The sequence below is a fragment of the Dipodomys spectabilis genome, unplaced genomic scaffold (genome assembly GCF_019054845.1).
Source record: "Dipodomys spectabilis isolate Male_0828 unplaced genomic scaffold, ASM1905484v1 ptg000405l, whole genome shotgun sequence".
NCBI lineage: Eukaryota > Metazoa > Chordata > Mammalia > Rodentia > Heteromyidae > Dipodomys > Dipodomys spectabilis.
In genome coordinates this window covers 1635004-1655190 of record NW_024871082.1, presented here as the reverse complement: position 1 = coordinate 1655190, position 20187 = coordinate 1635004, and positions in this window count along the sequence as shown.

Genomic DNA, 20187 nt, shown 5'->3' with positions numbered 1-20187 from the left:
ATTATTCTTCTTCTCACGATTAATAAACTTTTAATTAAGATCAATCTGCATTCTAGGATTATTGCATCCAATTTTAGAGTAGACACATGCTTAAACTACTTTTTCAATCAGTATTCCTATGCATAGGTATGAGTCTCTTGTGATCTCCTTCTATTGGTGTCAGGACTGGGATTTGAACCCAGGGCCTATGTTGACAGGTTAGCCTATGGCCTCATTGATAGCCCACCAACCACCAGCAATGGCAGGTCAGGTCCACTTTGCAGGTTTGCCATTCAGACCCAGGATGGTCACTGTGCAAAGAAAAAAATCATAAAACCCCAGCTCTCTGCAGCTCACCACTTTTTGTGCTTTCCAAATATTTTTTCTTCCTGAAAGTCCTCTTGACTCAGGATCTCATGATTGGCTATGGGTCCAATGAGTGCACCCCAGCCAAGCGAGATCCAAGCTGAAGCAGAGTTTCCACGACCTGAGTTCAAGCCCCATGCTTGGCCAAAAAAAAAAAAAGAAAAAAGAACATATAAAAATTAACTATTTAACTAAATTAAAAAAAATGAAACTCCCTGGTTTGGAATTTTTGCCATTTTTCTTCCCTAGCCTGGGATTTGAACTCAGGATCTTGGTAAATCTGTAGCAGTGTGAGCGAAGAGCTGCCATTAATTGAGTTCAAACCCCATGCCAACCTAAAATGAAAAACTAAGTCACTGACCTTGGCAGGGGGAGGTAGTTGTGGAGATGGGAGGGAAGGGATGGTAGGGGAAAAACACAGGAGTAGTAAACAATGCTCAATAGGAAATGTACTCATTACCTTGCTCCTGGAACTGTAACCCCTCCGTAGAACATTTTTACAATAAAAAATGTACAAAAAAAGAGAAACAATGTAGTTCTCAGAGAAGCACTTTGCAGGTAAGGGAAGGATGTTTGAATAGCTGTACAAAACTCTACATTGCTTTTGTTAATGTTCAGTATGGAACTGAATAAACATAACTGCTTCCATTTAAAAAATTAAGTCACTCTCTTGGAACTGGGTCCCGTATTTCTGCCATTGCTAGTTTTTGAGCTCACCGTCCAGATAACTCTTTTGCACCATGGGTGAATGCGAAGCTCATTGTCCTTGAGGAAAAGAAATTCAGGATAGAGTTCCCAGGGCCTGAATGAAGACCCTGCAATGGAAGAAATATTTCTATGAATGTGTAATACATGACATATACTTATATATGCATGTTAATTTCATATTATGATTTTTATTATTGATTTTGTATTTTATTTTTCTTTGATTAATTTATTGATTATTGTATTTAGTATTGCTATACACATATTATATTTTGCATATCTATTATAAAATTATACACAATAATTTATGGCATTGAGTCATTTTTATTAACATTTTATTAAGTGTTGAAATATGATACATAATTAAATGGAAGCATTTGTCACAGTCTTCACATGTTTAGAGTCTCTCCCAAGTATGAGCTTTGAGTTCAAGCCCCAAGACTGGCAAAAAAAATTGAGCCTGGTGAGACATATTCTTCTGGGATCAGAGGAGGGCGGAGGTTATAGGTAAGAGGTAGGGTAGAGGGCAGGTGCTGGTGGCTCACCCCTGTAATCTACTCAGGAGGATGAGATCTGAGGATCCCAATTGCAAGCAGGAAAGTCAATGAGACACTTTTCTCCAATAAAACACCCAAAGAGCCGGAAGTAGAGCTGTAGTTCAAGTAGTAGAGTGCTACTACTCATGCCTGTCCTCCTAGCTCCTCAGGAGGCTGAGATGTGAGGATCACGTTTCAAAGCCAGCCCAGGCAGGAAAGTCTGGGAGACTCTGATCTCCAAGGAACCTACAGAAAACCAGAAGTTGCTCTGTGGCTCAAGTGGTAAGGTGAAGAGCTGGGGGACAGTGCACAGGCCCAGAGTTCAAGCCCCATGACCAACACCTGGCCTGCTTGGACCTTACTCTGTAGCTCTAGGCAGAGTTCTTTCCAGTGGGCCCATGGGGGTCTCCTAATGTCTAGGTGTCCTAAAAGTCTTGGTAGCAGCCTGTTTGGAGGCCATTGCCTACAGAGCAGGACACAGTACCAGAGAAGTATCGAGCCTTGGGGCGTGAAGATCATCATAATGGCATCTGTCATGGGTGCAATGTAGATCCGAGCAGTAAATCAGTCTCAGACCATGGTTCTGGGCCAGGAGGAGCAGGAGCTCTAAGATGTCGCACCAGATAATGACGAGTCACACGAGTATCACAAGAGTGCAAATTTGTCAGTCAGACCTTGGGCAGGTGTTGAGTTGGGCTCATGAAAGTTTTGTAGGCTCAGGAATCCACAGCCAACTGGCTGCTGCTTGTAGCAGTCACTATCCCAGGAGTCCAAGGTCTCGGTGCCCTGCTTTCCTCGCCAGTGGTTGGGGAAGAGGGGCAGATGAAGTTCTGCAATCATGGCCGACTACCAAGGAGCAACCCTAGTGTCCTTCCTTTGATACTGCAGCCCCATGTTGAGATCGAGGGGCAGGTTCCATGGAACTTACTGCCATGGCCCAAGCCCCTCCACCCAAGAAGGACTTAGGGAGAAACCAGTAGATCTGGCTTGACAGTTTACTTTGACTATGACTCAGGACTGCCCCCATTTCTAGCTCAGCTCATCCAGGTCAAAACTAATGCCCCAGAACATTGTGGTACTGGCTATACCATTCTCTCATCCCCCAGTTCCCTGGCCCTGGAATCTGAAGTATATTCCTTTGTATTCTGAGCATCCAGAATTGTCTAGAAGGACCTGAGAGGCCCAGCTGGGGCCAGAAGATAAATTTGCCTACGATAAGGTGCATTGACATTTCCTAGACATTGAACAATACATCCATGCCACCTTGGCCTCACTTCTCATGTAGCCCCAGATTATCCTTGTTTGGGGAGCCTTCAGTCAGCTATCAAGGTTGAGCTGACCAGAGCCACTGGCAACCACCCTTCCTCCACACCACTACCAGCCTGCTGGGAATGGGTCATGCAACCAGGGGTCCAGCTGAGAAAAGGACAGGAAACAGCATGACTGACCCTGCCCCCCAGAGGCAGAAGAGAACATATGCTAGCCGGCACTGAGGACCCAGAATCCCCTGGATAAGGACCAAGATATGAACAGCCTGACTTGTGTCCCAAGGAAAAGCTGTAATATGCATTCAGGTTTCTGACAATTTAGGACTCATTGTAGACCATGACTAAAGACAGGGTTGCTGTTGAGGAAGGGCCCCATCCAAGGTCAGGAAGAGGCAGACAAGCACCAAGGAAGTGGGCAGAGAATGATGAGGGAAAAATGCACGCACGCGCCCACACACACATACACACGCACACACACACACACACACACACGGGTAGCCCAAGGCCTCAGCAGTCCCTGCGCAACTGAACATCCCAACCTCCGAGAAGATGGTACTACCATCCTCAGACCGAATGTTGACAAAACACATCTGGAATGACTCATAAAACAGCATGGCATTTCCTACTGTACACACCACTATGAAGAAAACTCAGCCACATTATTTGGATTGTCGGTAATGGGGTTTGAACTTTGGGCCTGCGTGCCATCTCTCAGCTCTTCAGCTCTTCAGGTGTGCGTCCTACCACTGGAGCCACAACACTACTTCCAGTTCTCTGGTACTTCACTTGAGATAAAGTCTCACAGACTTTCCTAACCAAGCTGGCTTTGAACCATAATACTCAGATCTCAGTCTCCTGAGTAGCTAAGATGATAGTTGTGAGATACTGGCAGTGCCGGTTTCAGCCACCTTCTTACAACCAGGGGAAATCCAACTTGTCCAGCCATAAAGCACATGCAACCCTTCACTTTCAGACTTTGACACCAGTATCCAAAGCCATTCTTCCTTGGTTTGAGAGAATATAATCAACACTACCTTCCAACCCTGCTCCCATTTGCCCAGTCCCTGCCTACGATAGGCCACAACCTCTGGAGTTCTTGGTAAGACATGCCCAGCCTGCTGTAACTTCCCACTTAGGCAAATTTCGGGAGTTCTTAGAAATGGCTGTACACTGAGGCCAGAACCTGGTGTCCCAACCACAGCAACCACACTCCTTCACCATCACTGCCAAGTAAGGGGTGTCTTTCTTTCTTGTTTTTTTGGATGATGGGCTTGAACTCAGGGCTTGCGTACTGTCTCTGATGATGAATTTTGCTCAAGGCCAGTGCAATTCCACTTGAGCCATGGCGCCATTTCCGGTTGGAGATTAGAAATGAGACTCTCATTTGACTTTCCACCCTGTGCATGGATACAAGACCTGCAGGGATACAAGACCTTCTGAATCTCAGCTTCCCGAGTAACCAGGATGAGCCATCAGCGCATGGCCTATGGTGTCTCATTCTTTACAATTTCCAACTAGTCCTCCTCTAGACACTACCACCTAGGCCCTCCTCTACCTCCCTCAGGGACAGCAAAGGGAGGCTCAGAATCTGGGGAGGGCTATGGGCATTAAAGAGCTCCCTTCACATCACTTCCCCTTTCTAAGCTCCCATCCGCTTCCTCGGGATGGCCTGGTTGTCTGGAGCATATTAGACCCACTAGGACTTCTTAGGCCTGCCCTGTATCATCCCGCCACACCCATCCAGGACCTGAGAATTTCTGGGGCCTGTTGTTCCATGTCTCAGTGGAAGCCATTGGGAGGGTTGCTGATAACCGGGTAAAGGGGTGCCCAGGGCAGAAAGAGTGTCCAGATCCCCTCTGTCATAGAAGAAGACACAAAGCATGGATGGATCTACTAAGTGCTACAGGGCACACCATCAATCTGTCACCCAGGTCTCTTGGAGTGAACTTTTACGTTGACATTGCTGGGGCTCGAACTCGGGGTACAGGCGCTGTCCCTGAGCTTCTTTTGCTTGATGTGAGCACTCTTCCACCTGAGCCTAGCTTTTTCTGTGTATCTGGGACCTAATAATCAAACCCAGGGTTTCCTGTGTGCTAGGTGAGCCCATTACTGCTAAGATAAAATCCCAACATTGGATAGCTGTTCTATGACCCCTTGGGCCTGTTTCAAGACAGTCTTGCACATATTTACTGAGTATATAACCAGCAGCTTTGGCTGGAAAAGAACACGGTCTGCTATGTTGTCCTTGATCTATGGCATCTTTTCTCTCTGTGCTACCTGTCACCTCCTCCTTGTAAAGCAAGACCCCCTTTCAAGTACTGCCTCTAAGAAGCCCGCTCCAATCACCCTGGTAGAGGGGGATCTTCTCCGCTCTGCAGGCTGCTGGCCTTGTCATGCTCTGCCTCAAGCTGGTGTGGTTGAGAGCGTAAAAAGGTGAAGGCCTGGCTTTCACCACCTAATTTCTGAAGACTCTGATACACTACCCAGGGACCAGTGCGGTATCACACTCTGTGAGAGGGCACTTGAGGCCCAGGCAGTCTGGGGGCAACAAATGGGGCCATTTCTTGTGTGGGTTTGAACTGAGGATCTGGGAGCTGTCTCTCTGAGTTTTTATGCTCAAGGCTGCTACTCTACCACTTGAGCCACAACTCCACATTTGGATTTTTGGTGGTTCCATGCAGAGAAGAGTCTTATCGGCTTTCTAGCTTATGGCTGGCTTCGATCTTTGATCCTCTAATCTCTGCCTACCCAGTAGCCAGGATGTCAAGTGTGAGGCCTGAGTCAGAGAGGGTCCATAATCTTTCCTTTGAGCTTCTGTTTATCTCGTGTCAACTAGCAAGCCCTACTTAAAATAGTCATTTATAAGGGATCAAGTTCCTCTCCTAGGTCAGTTAAACCAAGGAGATAAAATATCTTTGGAAAAGGCTAGTCAGAGTTGACCTAGGTGAGTGTGTGTGTGTGTGTGTGTGCGTGTGTGTGTGTCTGTGTGTCTGTGTGTCTGTGTGTCTGTGTGTCTGTGTGCATGAGTTTCAGGGATACCTACCCCCATCTCTCTGGTGCTTCTTTCACACAGTGGTGAGTACATCCAGGATCCCCACCCCAAGAAAGGCGGGCAGGGGAGGGTACTTAAGGTCATATCAAGTGGGATGATCTGAATTCTATCCTGCAACTGAATCCAGGAGAAATAATAGACAGAAGGAGATATTTAGAGGAACATAAGGGAAGCCACTTACCTTTGGCTACAAGTACCGGAGAGAAGAACGAATCCATCCTTTTTGGTAGTAAGATAACATGTGTCCACTATTCATTTATTTTATTTTTTGTGAGTCCCAGGTCTTGGATTCAGGGACTGGGTGTCATCTCTGAGCTTCTTTTACTTAAGGCTGAGGCTCTATCACTTGAGCCACAGCACCAAAACTGGCTTTTTTCGGGGGGGGGGAAGGAGGTACTTTATGGGAGATAAGAATCTCACAGACTCTCCTGCCTAGGCTGGCTCTGCGTCACGACCATCAGAACTTAGCCTCCCGAATAGCCAGGATGACAGGTGAGAGCCACTGGCACCTGACTGCCACCATCCATTTATAGTCCCCTAGGGCCAGTGCTGGGCTACCTGCACTGCATCCTCCTTTTGGTGAGTGGGAAGCAGACATGGGTCGGTTTGATACTTCAATAGCCTACCTACCTTTTAGCATTGTTCTGGCTCAGTCTGATGCCGGTTTCCTCCTTATCTACACCAATGACTTCGTGCTGTCACAGAACAAATGTCCCCCAGGAGGTGTGGATCTGGGGTCTTTACTCTGAACACTGCCCCCTATCCCTGAAACAACACACTGCAGCAATGTGAGGTACACATAGAGTGAATTCAGTTTCTTATAATCAGGGTCTGGCCAGATAGGTTGCAGTGAGGATCAGAGGCTTGGGATAGTGCTGTGTAGTTGGACAATGGGATGCCTCCTCATCCACTTTCCTTTAACTGTCTTAGCAGTGAGTAGTGGGGAAGGACTCACCAGACAGACTGACAATGAGTAACCATCACGGTCTACCCCAGGCACAGAGGGGCTTACCTAAGGAAGCTAGTTCCACAGTCCAAGCAAAAATGATCCTGACACACAGCCTACCTCCAGAATGACAGGGTCACCTTGGGTCCCAGTCACATGGGGATGCTGAGCCAAAACCTCCAGCACACATTCAACATGTTACTAAGAGAGAGACAGAGACAGAGACAGAGAGAGAGAGAGAGAGAGAGAGAGAGAGAGAGAGAGAGAGAGAGAGGGAGAGAGAGAGAGAGAGAGAGAGAGAGAGAGAGAGAGAGAGAGAGAGAGAGAGAGAGAGAGAGAGAGAGAGAATTATACTTAAGCTGAAGGCCGGTGGCACAGGCCTACAATGGTAACTACACAGGAGGTTGAGATATGAGGATCATGGTTCAGAGCCAGCCCAGGCAGGAATGTCTTTGAGATGCTTATCGCCAAAGAACCACCAGAAAAACAGAAATGGTGTTATGGCTCAAGTGGTAGAGCCCTAAACTTGATCTGAGCAGCTTGGGGACAGTCCGCAGGCCCAGAGTTCAAGCCTCACGACTGACAATAAGTGGACTTCCCACCACAAGAAATGGACTGAATAGCACCCATTGTCCTAGGGAGCATGGCAGACAAGTCAGGCCGAGCTTCCTGTCATCTGGGGGTCATGAGTAGGTCACCCAGCTTTTCCGTGCCGTTTTTTCCCCAGCTGCAAAGCTGAATAGTGAAGGATCTCCTTCCTCATGGGGATAGGGTAAGGATGAGAGCCATGTTTTGTTTCCTAATCCCATACCTGTGGCATGATAAAAAACAGGCCCCTTCTTGGTCCTTTCCACGTATCTTCCTGTTATATGCTCACAGAATTGCCAAGAAACTTATCTGATGACCGTTCCCTCTACGCCTGGCCCTGCCCCAGAGTTCCCCTTGTATTGGTCCCTTGTTTCCTCACAACTGTCCTGTGAGAAGACTGAGGACAATGGTTCAAGGCTGAACCCAGAGCTTCAACTCTGGTCAAGAATCGGCTGCTGTGGACTGAGTTTAGGACAACCATCTAAACCGATGACTGAGCATGGTGCTACATATCTACCATCCCAACTACAGAGGACCAGGCATGGTGGCACATGCCTGTCACAGGAGGACCATGATCCAGCCAAGCCTGAGTCTCCATCTCAGAAATGCCCAAGACAGAAAGGCTTGGCTCCCATGGAAGAAGACCTGATTGGAAAACCTAAGCTCTTGAGTTCAAACACTAATATACCAAAAAGAATCTGAGGCCTGGTGCCAGAGTCTCATGCCTATAACCCTACCTACTTAGGAAGCTGAGATCTGAAGAACACAGGTCAAGATTTAAAGTTGGTTTGGCCTTGCCCATCAGACGTCATGATGAGATGACCCAGAGTCTGACCCATGCCAATAAGGTCCATACTAACAGGGCTCACAGCCTTACTAAGTGCTGACCACTCTCTCTGTCCCCCTGGGGAGCCAACCCCTATGGGCCCCACCCCTGGTCCTCCCGTGCTCCCTCTGCCACCAACCAGTCCCAAGGGAGTAACAGTTCCAGGTCACAAAGATCCCTTGCTCTTATAATTTAAAGGTGCTGAGTCCCCTTCAAACATCTCACCCTTCCAGACCCCTAGACCTCAGCCACAAAGCACATGCACCCCCCAAAGACAGGGATTAGAAGTTACCAAAGGCTCCAGCACTCATTGTTACAACCAATATCCACACACACACACACACACACACAACACAGAGCCATCATGGGTGGCTCCTTGCTGTCATCCTAGTTACTCAGGAGGCTGACGTCTGAGGACCACTGTTCAAAGCCATCCACACAGGAAAGTTTCTGAGGCTCCTATCTATGCTGAACGACTAAATAGCTACAGGTGGAGCTGTGGCTCAAGTGTCAGAGCTCTAGCTTTGAGCAAGGTATCTCAGGGACAGCACCTAGGCCTTGAGTTCAAGGCCCAGTTCTTCTACCTCCAAACACACCCAGACACAGACACAGACAGTCAGACCGACAGACAGACAGACAAACACACACACACACACACCCATACACACACACACACACACACACACACACACACAAACACACACACACACACACACACACACACACACACACACACACACACACACACACACACACAGGATAGCCCAAGGATTCAGCAGTGCCTGAGAACAGAAACATGAATTTCCTCAATTAGGATCAGATCCCACCCCCTAGAAGGTGGCAGTACCGACATCAGACCCATTGTAGACAAAACATTGAATCTCACACATATCTGAATGTCTCATAGACCAGCATGGCATTTCCTATCATACACACTGCTATGTGGAAAACTTTGTCACCTCTTTTTGTTGTTGGTCAAGGGGTTTGAATTCTGGGCCAAGGTGCTGTCCCTCAGCAATTCAGCTGAAGGTGAGCACTCTCCCACTTGAGCCAAAGCAGCAATACCTGTTCTCTAGTGGTCTATCATCAAGTTTCACAGACTTTTCTGCCCAAGCTGACTTGTAACCACGGTCCTCACATCTCAGCCTTCTGAGTAGCTAGGATGATAGTTGTGAGCCACCGGTGGCTTCTGGCTTCAGCCACATTCATATATAGACAGAGGAAACCCATCTCATCAGGCCACAAACTTTTTGCAACCCTTCATTCAGATTTTGATACCCAGCATCCAAATCTATCCTTCAATGGAAGAAGTAAAGACACAACAATCTCACACCTGCACCCCTTCGCCCACTCCCTGCCTGTCACAGGACATGTCCTCTTGAAGCTGTGGCTTCAAACTGGGGCAAACTTGGGGAATTCTTACAAATGTCTGTACAGTGAGGCCAGCACTTGGTCTCCCAAACACAGCACCCTCCCCACAACCCCACACTCCACCATCATTTGCAGGCAAAGATGTCTTTCTTTCTTTCTTTTTTATGTTGTGGGGCTTGAATTCTGGGGCTGGGTGCTGTACCTGAGCTCTTTAGCTTAACGCAAGCACTCAATTGCTTGAGACACAGCACCGCTTCTGGTTTTCTGGAAATTCCTTTTAGGTAAGACTCTAAGGGTCTTTCCTGACCAGGCTGGCTTTTACCTGTGATCCTCAGATCTCACCTCCTGAGCACCTAGGATAACAGCCATGAGCTACTGGCACCCAGCCAAAAAAACGTTTCCATTCCTGTCATCCTCTCTCCACAGGAGACTGAAATCTGAGGACTGCAGTTGGATGCCACTTAGCAGCAAAGCCCGTGAGAACTCTTTATCTCCAATTAAACACCCAAAAAAGCTAGAAGTTGAGCTGTGATTCAAATGGTAGAGTGCTATCTTGGAGCATAAAAGACAAGATCCATGCCCTAGTTTCAAGCTTTTTCTAGTATAGACCCAAACAAGAAAGGGAAGCAAGTGGGCACACGGGAGCTCAAAGCAAACACATAGTATTCAAAACTCCCAGAACAGACTCCATCCAGCTCTAATTCCCTAGATATTATGTCCTACATCATGGCAGTCTTAGATGGGACTGACCATGCACCAATTTGGGACATTCAAGAACAATCTCATACGGAAGATCCCATGACCTTATCAAAGAATCAGGATCTCTCACTGTCCTGCCTAAACACTGGGCAGTGAGGTAAGGTCTAGGTATCCAACCACATGATATGGGAACCAAAGGGATTCCTGGTCAAGGGACTGAGACTGGGGGGGGGGGGGAATCTAGGTCCCTCTTGGGGTGGTGAAAAGGGCTTCTCTATCAGAGAAATGTTCCTATGTTGTGAGTATTATCAAAGAAATAACCTTGCTCAGAGCCCAGTGACTCTGGTTTTCCCACCAGCCTCTACCCAGCTCTGCCCCACATTCAGCCTGCCCTCTCTGAATACCAGATCTGCCATCTAGACTAAAGACTTAGCCAGCCAAGAGACCCATTTCCTGCCCTCATTCCCAGGCTGTCCTTTGGCAGTGGCATGCTTACCTCAGTCTTTGGTGAAGGAATGAACACCGGGGGGGTGGGGGAATCGTCAGATTGAGCCATGGAATGTCCTAGTCCCTAAGGATATACTGCACAGGCATCCTGCAGTGAACGGCAGCCAGGTTTTCAATGATGATCCCAAGCCAGTACTTTTAATAGCAGTGTGGCTGGATCAAAGGCTGGTAGTCTATGTTGTCAGGCGAGGTCATGGCTTCAATGTCTTGACACACCTGACCTAGGATCATTCTCCCTCTTCAAATTCCTACTTATCCTTTGCCCCCCCTTGAAACTCTCACTCCAATAAATCCCTAGCCCTTGGAAACTTTCTTCTGATCTGACCAGAAAATAAACTCTATGAAACCTGGTGACCCACCCTGAGCCCTAGGTTCTACCCGAGGCTGGTTCCCTCTATAGTCGGTGATCACACAGCTCCTGCCTGTGATGAAGATGCTGAGGGGTCATGTCCCCACATAGATTGTGAATAGTTGGCTCCTTTGATCCAGGGACTCCAAACCAAGGCTTGCATATTCTCCCTTCTTCCTTCTTTTCCTCGTTTTCTCCCTCTGTCCTTCCCTCTCCTCTCTCTTCACTTTTTTGTGTCAGGCCTGGGCCTTGTACTTGGAGCCTATGTGCTGTCCCTAAGCCTTTTTACTCAAGGCTAGCAGTCTATGGCTTGAGCCACACATCCACTTCTGGTGTTTTGTTTTTGGTAGTTAATTGAAGACAAGAGTCTTACAGGCATTCCTGCCTGGGCCAGAAGCCTCAATTCTCTGATCTCAGCCTCCTAAATAACTAGGGTGACAGGCTTGAAGCACTGGTATCCAGATCAATCCAAGGTTTCTTCATGGGCTGTGGAACCAGTCCTGGAACTTTTCATGGACTATGACCACCCAGAGCCTGTTTCACACTGTAAAGGTATGTTGGATAAATAAATGAGCATCTGTCTATGACAATACTACAGAAAAGTCCCATCTGATTCAGGTAAGAATCTTCTGTGGGGGAGGGAGGACGGTGTCTGATGAAGCTCTCCCACAGTTCTCCCTCCTCCCTCTTACCCCCTCCTGGTGCCACCACACTGAACTGTTTTTGACTCTGAGGATGTGAGCCGCTATGTACTCGCTACATTCCAGGGCCTCTGGGATGCCTACTTCTCAAAGATCTCTGTCCAGCAACTGACCAGCACTGTGGAACTCAATTCCCCACATAGGTGTGAATGAGGTTGCTGTGAGCTGAATGCGTGGCTCAAGGGGCCTCCTGTCCTCCCCCTTGGGCCAGCCAGGATCTTTCACCACATCTGGCCCCCAAGTTTCATGCTGCCGAGGAAAGATCCTTGAGGCAGCCTGGGTTCTCTGAATCTCCCAGAGTCCAGTACAGGTGCTGGGAATCATCTCTGCTCATAGCTGGCAAGCTGAGGATGCCGAGGTCACAATCTCTGCTCCCCACAATGTCCTCGAGTGGGGTGGTCACCCTAGAGAGATTCAACAGCTGCCAGAGAAAGGCAGTCAAGGCACAATGTTCAAAGCGGGAGACAGTCTGGCTTGGGAACTGTGCCGCTTTGAACAACATTGTTTGACGGCTGAAAACATCCATCTAATTTGATCCATAATCCCAGGCATTAGTCGAACTTGCCAGCTTAAATTTAAAAAACCTGGAATATGTGGTATTTAATTTGTCCCAATCAAACTTAAAGGGTTCCAAAGTCAATGGTCCCCTTTTCCTTCTAGAAAACCTATAGCAGGTTACAGAAACTAGCATTCAGGGAGCCCTAGCTAACTGCCACCTCCTGATACCGAGCGGGCTCCAATAGGGGGAATGGATTTGCCTACTACTGCTCAGCTAGAAACAGCCCAGGCTGGACACAGATTGGATTCTGCAGGACTCCAGGGTGGATTGACACTGGGCACTGCCCCAGGAGGGTATCCTCACCACCAGTGGAGGCCCAGAGCTCTGTGCCCGGATGCCCACGGAGAACGTTAATGCCCTAGATATGGTTCTCCTCTCATCCACTCTCATGGTTAACCATCTGCCATGTCCCACCGTATGCCAGTCCCCAAAACCTCATAGCTTCACAGCCCCTGCTCTATCCCTTCCCTCATCTTGTTCCCTAATTATGTTGGGCAGACACATTCCAAACCCTTGAATTACCTCCAACTAAACACACAAGAGCAGAGTGTCTAGGTGGAAGAGTGTGGCTGTGATCTCATTCGTTTCAACAAACTTCTGGTTGGGGATAGAAGGACAGGCATCCACTCCAGTCCAGGGTTCACACTGTTCTTCTAAGGGAGGCCCACTCAGGCCCAGCAGCTAATGTGGGCTACAGGAAAGGGGGAAGAGAGAGGTGGAAAGGGGAGGAAAGTAATGTCTACTGAAATCTTCCATAAAGGAGCCATGAAACTGTGAAGGAGAAAACAAAAATTGTGGCTGGGCTTGTATTTGGTATTGATGAAGAAAGAACAACAATGAATACACACACAGAGAGAGAAAAAAAATGCATTTGCTGTTTTAAACATGGTGACAAATTTATTTTCATTGTTCTCATTTCCCTGCTTTCCCAACACACACACACACACACACACACACACACACACACACACACACACACACACACACACACACACTCACACACACCTCCAGAATGGTGACAGATGACTCTTCCATGCAGCACCTGCAATTTGCCAACTAACTCCCCTGAGGACGGTCAGGCTGTACAAGGAGAAAGATTCTCTCTCTCTCTCTCTCTCTCTCTCTCTCTCTCTCTCTCTCTCTCTCTCTCTCTCTCTCTCTCTCAGACTCTCTCTCTCTCTCTCACACACACACACACACAGACGCACACACACACACACACACACACAGACTCAGAGTAGTACCTCTCCTCAGTTTGTTGGTTCCTCATCTGGGACAATGTATTAGCTGGAGCACGCGGGTTCCAATTCTCTGTTCCCTTGTCAGAACCAAGGGCTCCCACCCAACGGGAGCACCACTCTAATGATACAGCACGACCCCGCCTCTCCACTTCTCCAGGGCCAGACCCTTCCCCTTGGGAACAACCAGCCTTAACTTCCCATTCACCAAAGCCCTAGGCCCGGACGCTGGGTGAAGGAATCCCCAGACAGGTGGCTCCTCAGAGCCAGGACTGAAACAAGCAGTGGGTCATGGGGTCCCAAAGGGGAGTGTGTGACCCAGGGTGGGGGCAGTGTTGAGGGAATGGATGGGGTCCTAAAGGCTACATTCATGGACAGACTCCTATTTCCAGCCTAGATTATTCTGGGCAACTGGGCAGATTCTTGGGGAGGACAAAAAGACCAGATGGACAGGGAGCACCAGCAGATGCTGGCAGAGCTGGGAAATGTGATCACTCTGTGAGTACTGTTAACAGCTGGGGTGGGGGGATAGGCCAGGTATATGTGTGTCTGAGGGTGTGTGTTCCTCCCATATATTCACCTACTATCTGACCCCCAGTGCCCTCACCTCCCTCGTGTGTTTTTTTGGAACCCTCCTCAGATGAAAGGGTGACTGAGCACAGAGGACAAGGGCTCACACAGCAAGGGAGGTCTTCTGCATCCAACACCCCCCACTCTCAGAAAAAAGACCCAATAAGGCAGGTGCAGAGGTTTTGTTCTCCACCTCTGCCTAAAGCCACCAGGTTCCCACCAGGGAGAGAAAGGGTGCAGATGTGGGACTGTGTGGCTCCCACTACTCCAGCCAGGGGCTCAGTGGTGACCCCTTGTCACCCATTCCTCCATCTCCCCGTTTCCAGGGATACTGGCAACTAGGGATGGGGGTGAGTTCCCAGAGTCAACACCCAATCCCCCCCACCCCACTCCTGGGGCGCATTTGTGGCAGAGTCAAGGCTGGCTTGCCTGCTGCTAGGGAGGCGTGTTTGGCACACAAAAAGGGAGGCGGGATTTGCAGGGTGGGAGTAGTAATGGTAGGGGGAGGTGGCAAGGTGCTGACCTGCGGGCAGACACTCACTTGTGCTGCTGGGAGAATCTGTAGGCTGTGGTTCTGTGTGCAGCTTGCAGCGATGGCAGTGGCATGGTGGACGCTTGGACCCAGAGCAGAGAACCAGGGGCTGGTACCAGGTCAGGGCCTTAAACCGGCTTGGGGCGCACCATCACTGGATGACTCCAAGAGGCACCACAGGTCTGAGCCAGTGGAAATGCAATGCTGCAGAGAGTGCAGGAGATGGGGCAGGGGCAGGGGCTGGTGGATGGCTGGGCTGAGCTTGCCACTGCTTCAGCTGAGCTCCCAGCCAGGAGCCTAAGACTCAGAGCTTACCTAGCCTCTGAGCCTCCCTGGGGTGGTGTGAGGGATGTGAATTATGTGCTGGCTTTGTGTGCTCTGTGCTCCTGGCCCAGACCCATGCTCCTACAGCAGCAGAGGCATGGAGGCTGCCACCCCTGATGTATGTGCCTGGTCTTCTCTCTGCTCTCTCTCTGCCCCCACTTCTCTCCTGCGCTGCCCCGCCCCGATGCACAAGTGCTCCAGCCCCTGTGTGCCCCTGGCTTCAGCATATATGTGCCCCCTCAGCCACGCCCTCTCCTCGCCTGGGTCACGCCTCTTCCCCCCTCAGCCACTCCTCTATCCCTGGCTTTGTGCTGTCCTGACTCTGCCCTAAGGCTATCAGGCCATGGCAGAAGCAGCCTCACCTCAGGTCAGGGCTTCCCCCCAACCCCAGCAGCTGCCCAGGGGGTGCATCTAATCTCCACTCAGCCCAACCACTGGGGGACTCTTCTACATCCACCCCATACACCAAGCAGTTGCATGGTGTCCCTCCATGTTTGTGTGTGTATGTGTGTGTGTGTGTGTGTGTGTGTGTGTGTGTGTACGATTGTTGGGATATCTACCTCTCAAGGACTCAGAATCATTTCAAAAAATAGCACAAAGAACCCTGTGTAATGCATTCAGCACAATGAGCCTTTTGAAGGACTCAGCACATAGCAACCTTTGGGATCCTCATGGTAATCTAATGACTAAGATAAGACATGCAATTTTGACATCACTAAACTTACATATCATAGTATTATAACATCATATGTCATAGTGACATTATAGACATATTGTGAATACCTATTCTGTGATTTCATTCTATTTCAAGTGAGCAATATTGGTGGATATCAGAAATCCTTTATGACCTCAAAGCCATTGTGACATGAAAATCCCTTTGTGACATAACAGTGCCATTGTGATATTAACCTGTTGTGCCATCACAAACTGGTCCTGTCCATTGTGACCTCATCACCAATGTGACATCACAAAGCCATTGTGATATCACATTGCTGTTGTGACATTACAATCACCTAGAGACCTCCCAAACCCATTATGACATCTTTAGCACCTTTGAAAAAACACATGGCCTTTGTGACATGATAGTCCCTTTGTGTGTCCATATCCTCATTGTGAAATGTCAATTGAGATCAGATATGCCAAAGAACTATCACAAAGGATTTACAATATAATCATTGTTGTGATAGCACATTGTCATTATGACAACATCAGCTCATTGTGACATCAAAAATCTGTAATGACATCATACCACTATGACATCACATTGTCATTGTGACATCATATATACATTATGAATGCCTATTATGTGATTTCATTATATTTCAAATGTGGCAAGTGGGTTTATATCAAAAACACATTTTGACTTCATAACCATTGTGACATCACAATCCCTTTGTGATGTACCATTGAAATTGTGATATCTCTAAACAACTGTGACAACTCAAACATGTCCTGTCCTCCAAAGTTTTGTGACATGTTGCCACTGTGTTATGTTAGGCCATTGATAGCTCAATCTATTTTCGACTTCATATTATTTCAGGAATGACATGAAATATTAGAAATATACGTTGACATCATGAGCATAGTGATATCACACTGCTAGATGTAATGACCATTGTGTCATATTGTCACATCATAAATCTGTTCTGACTTCATCACATTTGTGCCAACAAATGCTTTGGAATCCTCACAAGCCCGTTCTAAATTTATATACTTATTGTGAGTTAATGAAAATTGAGGTCTGGAATGCCATTGTCACATCACTCATCTACTGCGACATCAAAAAACAATTTTGAACTTATTACTATTATGTATCACCAATTAATTAGAATTTGACATCATATAGCAATTGTGATATTACTGTACCATCATGCTTTCACAATCCTATTATGACCTAATCACATCTTAGAAAATGCATGGCCTTTGGGACATCAAGCTCCTTCTGTGAACTTGTAGCAATTGAAATTTGAAATATGTGATATTACAAACTAGTTTAGACATCATTAACCCATTTTTATATCATTAACACTTTGACAACCAAAACCTGTTAGGAACTTTAGCACTCTTGACAAAAAACATGGCATTTGTGTCATCACAGTTAATTTGTGTATGTCGTGGTGACTTCATTCTCATGTCCTCACTGTAAACTAATAGCAATTAAGATCTGACATACCATTGTGACATACAAACCATTTGTGACATCATCACCAGTGTGATATCAATCATTATGTCACCATCAGCACATTGTGGCATCAACAAGCTACAATGACCTCATAGCATTATGACATCGCATTGCCATTTTACTGTCTTAGACACATTGTGAATGTATATCCTGTGATTTCATTCTATTTAAAATGTGGCATATCAGTTGATATCAGAAACACATTGTGACCTCATAACCATTGTAACATTATAAACCCTGTGTGACGTTATAACTGGTGTAACATCACATTGTTGTTATGACAGCTTTAGCTTATGGTGACATCACAAAATGGCAATGACATTATAACATTTGCCATTATGTCATTGTGATATCATAGTCACATTATGAATGCCTAATCTGTGATTTCATTATATTTGAAAGGTGGCATGTGGGTTGATATCAGAAACTCATTGTGATGTCACAACCACTGTCACATCAAAATCCCTTTGTGACATCAATTTGGCAATGTGACATCACAATGGCAATGTGATGGAACTAAGGCATCGTGATATCAAAATGGTCATGAACACAAAACGGGTTTCTGATATCAACCGACATGCCACATTAGAAATAGAATCAATAACATAATAGGCAAACACAACATGTCTATGACATCAGAATAACAATGTGATGGTGCAATGCTATGATATCATTGTAGTTTTACATGTCAAAATGAGCGGATGGTGTCATAATGGCAACATGATGTCACAATTATGATGTCAGAAAGGATTTGTTATGTTTCCTTGGTATGTCTGATGTCAGTTGTCATTAGTTCCCCATGAGGTTATGGATCCAAAAAAGGTTCTGTGATGTTACAGAGGCCATGTGTGTTTTCAAAGGTGTTTATGTCATAATAGTTTTTTAACGGCACAATGTAATCCATAATGTCACAATGGAAATGAGATGTCACATTGGGTTTTGATGTCACCGTGGTGATGAGGTCACAATGGCTTTGTGATGTCACAGTTTGTTTTTAATATCGGAATGATATATCCAATTTCAATTACTCATAATTTAATATGAGGATACCAGTTGATAGAAGAAGCTTCATAGTGTGAGGTCATACTATGTGAAAATCCAACGGGACAGTGATTTCACAATGACAATGTGATGTCTCAACATCATGATATAATAATGTTTTGATGTCACAACTGGTGATGCCATACTGATGAAGAGGTCATAACTTAGTCATAACTTGTGTGATATGCTGCCATTAGGATATTTTAGGCTTTTAGTAAGCTTATAATCAGTTTTGAAACATAATAATTCAGGTAAGACATATGATATCAGAAATTGACTCTGACATCCTGAACATTGTGATATCATGAACATTGTAACATCACATTGATAGATATCAACACCATGGTGGCATATTATGAACTCACAAATCTGTTAGGATTTCATCATATTTATGAAACACATGACTTTAGAGACAACACAGTCCCTTTGTGCACCTATGTCTTCATTGTGAATTAAAGACATTTGAGATCTGGCATGCTATTGTGACATTTCCAACCAATTGTGACAGCACAAACCTATTATAGTGGAAACACATTGTGATAGCACAATCCCTTTGTGACCCCACATTTCCATTTTGATAACACTAACTCACTGTGAAATTTCAATCCTCTCAAACCCAATCCAGATATGAAATGTGATACTCGAATCCAGTGTGACATCTAGATTATGGTGATATCACTCTGATAGATGTTATGGGCATTTTGTCACATTCTCACATCACACCCTGTTAGGACTTCATCACTTTTGTGAAAATGCATGCCTTTGTAGACATCAGAGTACCTTTGTGAGCTCATGTACTCATTGTGAGTTAATGACATTTGAGATCACATGTGTCATTTTGATATCACCAACCTATTGTGACATCACACACTTCTTGTGAACCCATCAGTGTGGCATCACAAATTGTGATATCAAAATATTATTTATTCATCATATTGCAACATCACATTGCCATTGTGATATCACTGTCCCATTGTGTTTTCAAAAACCTAGTATGTCTTCATAGCATTTTAGAAAATTCATGGCCTTTTATACTTGTCTTTTTCTGTGAACTCATATCTTATTGTGAAATAGCAGCAACTGAAATTGGACATGTTTTTATGAGATGTGACTTAACAAAACTATTTCATCATCAATGTGTCATCACAAAACCATTGTGAGCTTTCATTGCCATTTGACATCACTATCACATTGTGACATCGCAAACCTATTAGGACCTCTTAGCAAAAAAACACATGCCCTTTGTGACAAAACAGTCCCTTTGTGGAACTATACCCTCATTATGAACTGACAATTGATATCAGACATGCCAATTTAACGTAATGAACCCTTTGTGACATCACCAGAGTGACATAACATTGTCATTATGACAGCATCACCTACTTTTGACATGACAAAACTACAATGACAAGACAGCATTATGAGATCACATTGTCATTGTGATGTTATAAAAAGATTGTGAATGCCTAATTTTATTTTTTTTTGTCGGTCGTGGAGCTTGAACTCTGGACTTGGGTGCTGTCCGTGCTCTTCAGCTCTAGGCGAGTGCTCTATCGCTTGAGCCACAGAGCCACTTCTGGTTTTCTCATGGTTTTTTATTGAGAATAAGATTCTCATAGACTTTCCAGCCTGAGCTGGCTTTGAACCGTGATCTTCAGATCTCAGCCTCTGGCGTAGCTAGGATTACAGGCGTGAGCCACCGGCACCGGGCTATTTCATTCTATTTCAATGTTGACATGTGTGTTAATATCAGAAACATAATGTGACCTCATAACCATTGTGACATCATAAATCAGCAATGACATCAAATTGTCATTATGACACCATCAGCTCATTGTGATGTAACCA